The following is an 8,018-nucleotide window of genomic DNA, read 5'->3' on the forward strand; positions in this document are numbered from 1 at the left end:
TGGACTGCATCAGATAACACTTCAGACATTTTTGTAGAGACGTTCAAGGCACGAACCTGCACTGTCAAAGGCTTTAAGGAGAAAGCTGACAGAAGGCGAGCTCCATAGTTTAGGCTATACTTTTGGTACCATTCGAGCGTGAGTGCTGTAGATTTAGATGTTTGCATTAAGCACACAGTAGATTTAGATAGATTTAGTAGAGATTGAATACGTAGAGTAGATTTAGATGTTTGCTTTAAGCGCTGTGAATGATAGGCTAGAATCAAGCTCTTTTGCATGTTAAAACTTATCAAGATCTCTTTAAGTGAGTTTGCAGACCTGGTTAAAGTGTCAAAGCTTGAGCTAGCTTATATAAAGTAGATTTATGCATTGTTGATATTGACTTCTCTTCCATTTCAAACGAGTTTGTAGCTCTCTCTCCTCTGGATCAAGCGTGTAGTAGTGTGTAGGTAGCATGGCTTTTTGCGTTGTGTTGTAGAGCTAAAGGAACTCTCTTTCTCCCTCTCTCTCACACAAAGACACACACACACACATACATACACACTTTAAAAAAAAAAAAGAACCTCTCTCTCCCTCTCTCTATCTCTCTCACACACACACACACACACACACACACGATTTAATATGTTAGACAATGTAGTAGACACACACCTTCTCTTTATGTTATGCACTTGGATATTTATGCTACATTTCAAAATGTACTCATGGTATGCATCTTATCTTCTATCAGATTCTTACATTTCTACATTTCTATATTATCTTTATGTTATGCACTTTGCTACTTATGCTACATTTCTATGTTATGCAACTATGTTATGCATTACAAATCCATGGAAACTAAAACTAGTAAGTTAGAGAACACATATTATGAATCAATCGCTGCACTTAAAACAAGATTCATGGTATGATTTGTAACGATAGAAGTTCTTAAGTTTTAATTACTTATTGCTTGTGTGAAATTTGAGTAAGCAATGTGGTATGTGTGCCTTTAGAATGTAACTGCGGCGCCATTGCTCTATCAGATCCTCGAATCAGGTGGGGTAAGAAAAGCATCGTGATGACATGTCTAAAGTGTGTTTTTAGGATGCAATCGTGGCGCCATTATTCTATCAAATCCTTGGATCAGGTGGGGCATGAAAAGCATCATGATTGTATGTCTAAATGAATTTTACAAAAGCTCTAAATCAAATCTGTGTATGTGTGCCTTTAGAATGTAATTGCGGCGCTCTATCAGATCCTCAGATCAGGTGGGGTAAGAAAAGTGTTGTGATGGCATGTCGAAAGTGTGTTTTTAGAATGCAATCATGGCGTCATTGTTCTATCGGATCCTCGGATCAGGTGGGGCATGAAAAGCGTTATGATTGCATGTTTAAATGAAATTTACAAAAGCTCAAAATTAAATCTGTGTATGTGTGTCTTTAGAATGTGATTGCGGCGCCATTGCTCTATTAGATCCTCAGATCAGGTGGGGTAAGAAAAGCATCATGATGGCATGTCTAATGTGTGTTTTTAGAATGCAATCATGGTGCCATTGTTCTATCGGATCCTTGGATCAGGTGGGGCATGAAAAGCATCATGATTGCATGTCTAAATGATTTTTTTCAAAAGCTCAAAATCAAATCTGTGTATGTGTACATGCCTTTAGAATGTAATTGCGGCGCCATTGTTCTATCAGATCCTCGGATTAGGTGGGGTAATGAAAGCATTGTGATGGCATATCTAAAGTGTTTTTAGAATGCAGTTGTGGCACCATTGTTCTATTGGATCCTTGGATAAGGTGGGGTAAGAAAAGCGTTATGATGGCATATCTAAAGTGTGTTTTTAGAATGCAATCATGGCGCCATTGTTCTATCGGATCCTCGAATCAAGTGGGGCATGAGAAGTGTCATGATTGCATGTCTAAATGAATTTTTGCGAAAGCTCTAAATCTTAGATGTATCTTCGAATCAGGTGGGGTAAGAAAAGCATCGTGATGGCATATCTAAAGTGTTTTTAGAATGCAGTCGTGGCACCATTGTTCTATTGGATCCTTGGATAAGGTGGGGTAAAAAAAGCGTCATGATGGCATATCTAAAGTGTGTTTTTAGAATGCAATCATGGCGCCATTGTTCTATCGGATCCTCGAATCAGGTCGGGCATGAAAAGTATCATGATTGCATGTCTAAATGAAATTTTGCAAAAACTCTAAATCCTAGGTGTATGTGTGTAAGAAAAAAGTATTCAAATGTGGTCTTAACATATTCTAAGCATGGTAAGAAAAGCATAATGATTGCATGTCTTAATTTATTGCACGATTTCTTCTCTAAATTTGTTTTTACTATAACTTTCTTCTATGATTTACTTTGAAAATCATATTTTGGCTCATGATTGAAGCGTGTGTTTTATTGATTGCATGTTTATTGAAAATGTTCGGATTATTGTCGGAGAGTTTCTTTAAAGATAGATCGCACAAGTGTATTAGCCAGCCAGAAGAAGAAAGAGACCAACAGTGAGATTAAATTAAAAGGCGAGGATAAATTATTGCTCAACAAAGTCATTAGGGAATGCATGCTAGTCTTCATTAGTGGTCTATCTCAAAAAGAAATGGAGAGGATTATGCAAAGTGATCTTGCCATTTTCTAGTGTAAGATAAACATTGCCTTAGAGGTTGAAAATAAGTTGATAGACATGCAAAGAGTAGACTTTTTTCTTGCTTCACATTGGAATAAAGAGGGTCCAAAGAGATGGAGCGCCTATATTGGGGCGGTTCTAGATGTATATAATAACAGTCTCTCTCCTCTTACCCAACAGCAAGTAGACAAGGTCCAAATAGTATATTGGAATACACTTTGGATTAATAGGACTCGAATATGTGCAATGTCTCAGAGGTGAGGTGACAAATAAGGCTCAGAGGTCTTTTATAGAGCATGCTCTTATCGCCACGGACCAGTCTCTAGAAGAGATAGATTTGGTGAGGACACAAGACGTGCCTATCATGGAAACACACAATGTGCATCAAGTCATGTATTTTTGTAGGTTCAATGATGATTTGATACAAGTAGGTGAAAAAATTGTCAGTGGGGCATTTGGTACTACGTACAAGGTTAGGATAAGCGGTGTTCCTGGATTGCATGAACATCTATAGTTTGTAGGAAAGCATTTTCATGGTCAAAATGCCAGACTAGTTGTGCAAGAAAGGCTCCGAGAATAGGCAGTTACAATTAAGCACCCAGTGTTGGTGTGCGCACTGGCTGAAACTAGAAAGAAGCCCTTTTGGATTATAACACCATTTTTTAATGGTGGCACATTAGATGACTTCTTGAAGCACCTTCTCGTAGCTTCTAAGAGATATGTAGAATATATGGATAAGCACTTCGAGGGACAAAAGCGCAAGAGGGCAAAAGAAAATGACCCAACAGATGACATGCTTGAGAAAATTAAAAGTTTCACCAATTCCACTATCGATATGGCGCATGCTTTGGCCTTGGGACTTGTAGCATTACATGAGCATGGTTGGATCCATTGTGACTACATCTTTGTACTATTGTTCTAGATTGGGCTCCAAAAGGAGAGGTTCGGATAGGTATTATTGATTGGGGCCGTGCTCTAGAATTGAAAGAGGCAAGAGGTCTCTTGATTACACAAAAGGGAGTGTCAGAGCCATCAAGTAAATTCAAGTCTCGTGTTGATGCTAAAAAGAAATCTTTTCAAGCTCACAAGTGGCTTGCCCCAGAGATTTTGGACCCATCGGTATCTTCTCCATACTCTCTTGCTTCAGATGTTTATGCTCTTGGGTGGGTTTTCAAACAACTTGCTTGTTTTACAGAGGATACATTCAGGAGTTGCACCTATCGTCCTAGATTGCAAAAGGGCATTGACAGCACATTTGAAGACCATGAGTAATTCCATGATGACACCAAATCCTACTGATCGAAAAACAACTTATGACATAGTCAAACGCTTAAGTCGACTTGGTTGTAATGGAGAGCTTGCCATGAGACCCATGGCAAAGATGGAGTTGAATATGTTTTGCTAAGAATTTATTTATGATCTACTTGATACACTTACTTGAAGATCATGACTTCATGATGGATAATTACAGGGATGCAATTAGATTAAATAATACATTAGGGGAGAATTGGGGTCTCAAAAGGGCCTCATAAGGAATGGGTTAAGAAATGGATTAGGCCTAATGCAAGTCCTCTTGTGGGGTCCAAGGGAGTCCTAACCCCCCCTACCTAGGTGGGTTAAGCCCAGTTGATCCCACCTCTTACACCTAGGAGGGGGCCACTTCTTACACCTCTTACACCAAGGAGGGGGCACTTTTCCCAAAGTCAAAATTTTGAATTTCGAATTTGAATTCCCTCTCTCTCCCTCCTCCCCCCATCCTCCAAAGTCAAACTTTTGAATTTTGAATTTTGAATTTGAATTCCCTCCTTCTCCCCCCATCCTCCTCCGTGTCTCCCTCCTCCTTCCTCCTCTTCCACATGTCCCATTCCTCCTCCTCCTCCTCCTCCTCCCTCCCCCTGCCTCTCTCCTCCCTCCCCCCCTCCTCCTTCGTTTGTCCACACACCTCCTCCTCCCTCCTCCGACATGCATCCTCCTCCTCGCCTTGCTGCTTTTTCCTCCTCCTCCCTCCTCCCACATGCGTCCTCCTCCTCCCCCCTTGCTGCTTTTCTTGCTCCTCCTCCTCCCTCATGCTCATCCATTCTCATCTTCCCTCATGCTCATGCCTACTCCTCCTTCCTCCTACTCATGCAAGCTCCTCTTGCCATACTCATGCCTACTCCTACTACTTCTACTCCTCCTACTCATGCGTATTCGTCTGCCTTCATCCTCACACCTAGTCCTCTGCTTGCTTCTCCTCTCTCGTAATCATTCATGGTCCTTCTCATCCCTCAAACATCACCTACCTTCTATCATGGCCTATCACAGTCTCTGTAAACTCTGCGACTATTGATGGCACCATTTGTGGAGATCTCCCATGTTACCATGTGATCGTATAGTTGCAGGATCAATATGTGGTCCATGATTGTTTTTTTCAAGAAAAGAAGCATCTTGAACCTCAATAGGTGCTCTAAAGAGAAGAATATGAGATAAAATGTTATTTATGTAGTGTTTTGTAATTTCTTACTTTGGATTATCCACAATGGTGCATTGCTTTTGCTAAGGTTCCCTTAGTTGTTCTTTGAGGACCTTCACAAAAGATGATATGAGAATGGTGGGCATGGATGATATGGACTCTTCATATCGAAAGACACAAAGTCATGCATGAGCAAGTTGTTTTGGAGGTGATGTAGGACTTGAAGGGAATGGTGATGCAAACGAGATGCCTGAAGCTTGTGATGTTGCTAATGTAAGTCTTGAAGCTCAAAAGTTTATTGAAGAAGAAGAATTCACATGATGCATTACATCTATTTAAAATTAAATTTCTAAAATAATGTTTCTTCATGTGTGTAGTAGCAAGCAGGAATGGAGAATCTATCCATTTGGAACAAGAAGGCATGGAGAACTCACAGTATTGACCCAAGGCAACCTATGTGATCCATTCCAATGTGTTGTACATGAGATTATAAGAACTTACGAGTTGAATGTGAGATTCCAAATAGCATAGCGGTCTTTCTAAGGACTTAGTCGAGGATTCAAAGACCCTATTATTGGTGTAGAGTTGAAGAAGAAGAGAAACAGGCTATGAAGCCTCTTTGTAATACAATTTAAAATACAAACACCCATCTCTAATAATATTCTTCTATCTAAATCAAAAAAATTTCATGTATCTATGGATGGCCAAATGGTGAATCTTTTGTTATGTCTATTTTAATTATCTGTTGTTTTTAATATCGCATCTTTTTTTTTATCAGCTTGCACAAAAAAGTTATATCACATTTTGATGTAGCTTACAAGTCAATAAAATGTTGTTTGCCAAGTTTGGCCATTCCAATACATATGTAGAAGGGATTTGACCATGGCACCACATTAATTAGATGGAGTGTTTAAAAACTAAAATTTGAGATTTTCCTACATCACCTTGTAAAGGATTGATGCATTTCATGATTTTCTATGAAGAAATATAGATGCAAATAAAGGAGGAATTTGACCACGGCGCAAAAGGCAAAGTTGGTCAGGACATCATGGGTATCCAAAAATGCACAAACTCGCCACACTGCGAATTTGGCAAGGTGTCTAGATGGCCAAATTCATGCTGTGGTGGGTTTGTGCATTTTTGGATACCCCATGATGTGCTGACCAACTTTGCCTTCTGTGCCATGGTCTAATTCCTCCTACATTTGCAAAAAATGGTCACCAAAATTACCAAACTTGGTTGAGAGTATTTTGGAATATTCATAATATTTTCATAAATTAGTTTTACAAAAATATATATACAAGTAATAGAACTTAATTGCATGGAATATGAAGAGAATAGTAAAATAGCTATAACTTTTGCACTATAACTCCGATTGCAAATTTTTTAAGTTCAAAATCGAGAGCATGAGTAGCTCTATGATATTTGACTGGAAAAATAGGTCTACGGCCCTATTTTTTTCATGAATGTTCAAATTCAATGTAGAAGACCTTCAAAAATCAGTCACAAGTTGAGAGGGTCATAAATTTGTAATTACTTTGGATACAAATGAAGGAAAAGGGACAAGTTTGCATCTAAAAGGTTCACCTCTCTACACAACAAACTTGGAGGTGGTGTATTCAATACTCTACAATTCAAAGCGACATTACCTTATATTGAATTAACAACACATTCAAAATTTCAACCATGACTCAATCAAAATTATTGCTTATGACATGGTATCTTGCAAGGAAGAGAATGTGATAAAATGTACATTTTTGTATTTTAATCTCTCCATTCAAGTACAAAGACTCTTCATAGCATGTACCTCCTCTTTGTTACCTCTAATACATAGAAAAAAGAGGCTTTTGAAATCCCCAAGTAAGATCCTAATACTAATACCATAAAGGCTCTCCTCTCAGGGTAGCCAGGCACAAAGTTTTTTACACCATTGCCAATGGGATACAATGCAATAGGGGAAGCCATGTGATGTGGATCACAATGATTAAGCTATCAATACTTTGATGCACTTCAGTAGTTAAGTATGCCATTCTAAAAATTGGATGTGGAAGACCACAATGTATCCTCCTGCTTGACTAATATAGTGCACCAATGAGTGATATCAAATGCCTCATGCATCAATTCAACAACCATTACATTAGTAGACCTAACAAAGCACATTACATTAAAAGACCATAAATATAAATCAATACATAGGATGCTTACCATCATGGCATTGTCTCCTTTAATGATGCAAGCAAGGCAAATAGGTATAAACTGTAAACTTTAGCCATGAAAACTTTAGGCATGAAAACTTTATACATATTACCTAAAAACTTTGGACATGAAACCACATAATAAAACCATCAATGCTTTTAATGTCCTCCAAGTCATGAAGAAAACCTATGCAAATTCCAAAATGCCCAACCTACAATTTATGGATAGCTTGTACTAGTCAAACACATTGTTTGATGTTGTATGAGGGATAAAATGGACATTTTCATGCATTTCTTTAGATTGTTGCTTGCTATTTCACCATTTCAAGTAAAGTTGAAGGACTATACATTCCGTTGTAAGTTTCCAAGAAGCCTTTGGATCGGACCATAGTGTGCCATTATAATTCCATACTGCTATTTTCAGTCCAGTGGACACAAAGGTATTCCTGCACATAGCTTACAGACAATCCATTGTTAGTTATATCAAAGGTTCCACTACTTCCAACTCCTATGTTAAAATAGGATCTTGTAAAGAAGATAGGCAAGGAAGGTACATAGTCTAAGAAATACATCCTTCCTCTTGGGAAGCTTATGTGGACCCTTGGCAAAACCTTCCATGACTATCTAGTTAGTCAAACTATAAGTTCAAGTCATCCAATGCATTTTCCATGTTGTAGAACACATTAGAGCTCACAATATTGTCAACTTCTATCACTTTCTTCCTGACCATGCCTCTAGAACACACTAGAGCTCACAATATT

This window comes from Dipteris shenzhenensis, chromosome 29, assembly GCF_047967505.1.
Source record: "Dipteris shenzhenensis isolate YYH24624 ecotype China chromosome 29, Dip_SZ_1.0, whole genome shotgun sequence".
Taxonomy (NCBI): domain Eukaryota; kingdom Viridiplantae; phylum Streptophyta; class Polypodiopsida; order Gleicheniales; family Dipteridaceae; genus Dipteris; species Dipteris shenzhenensis.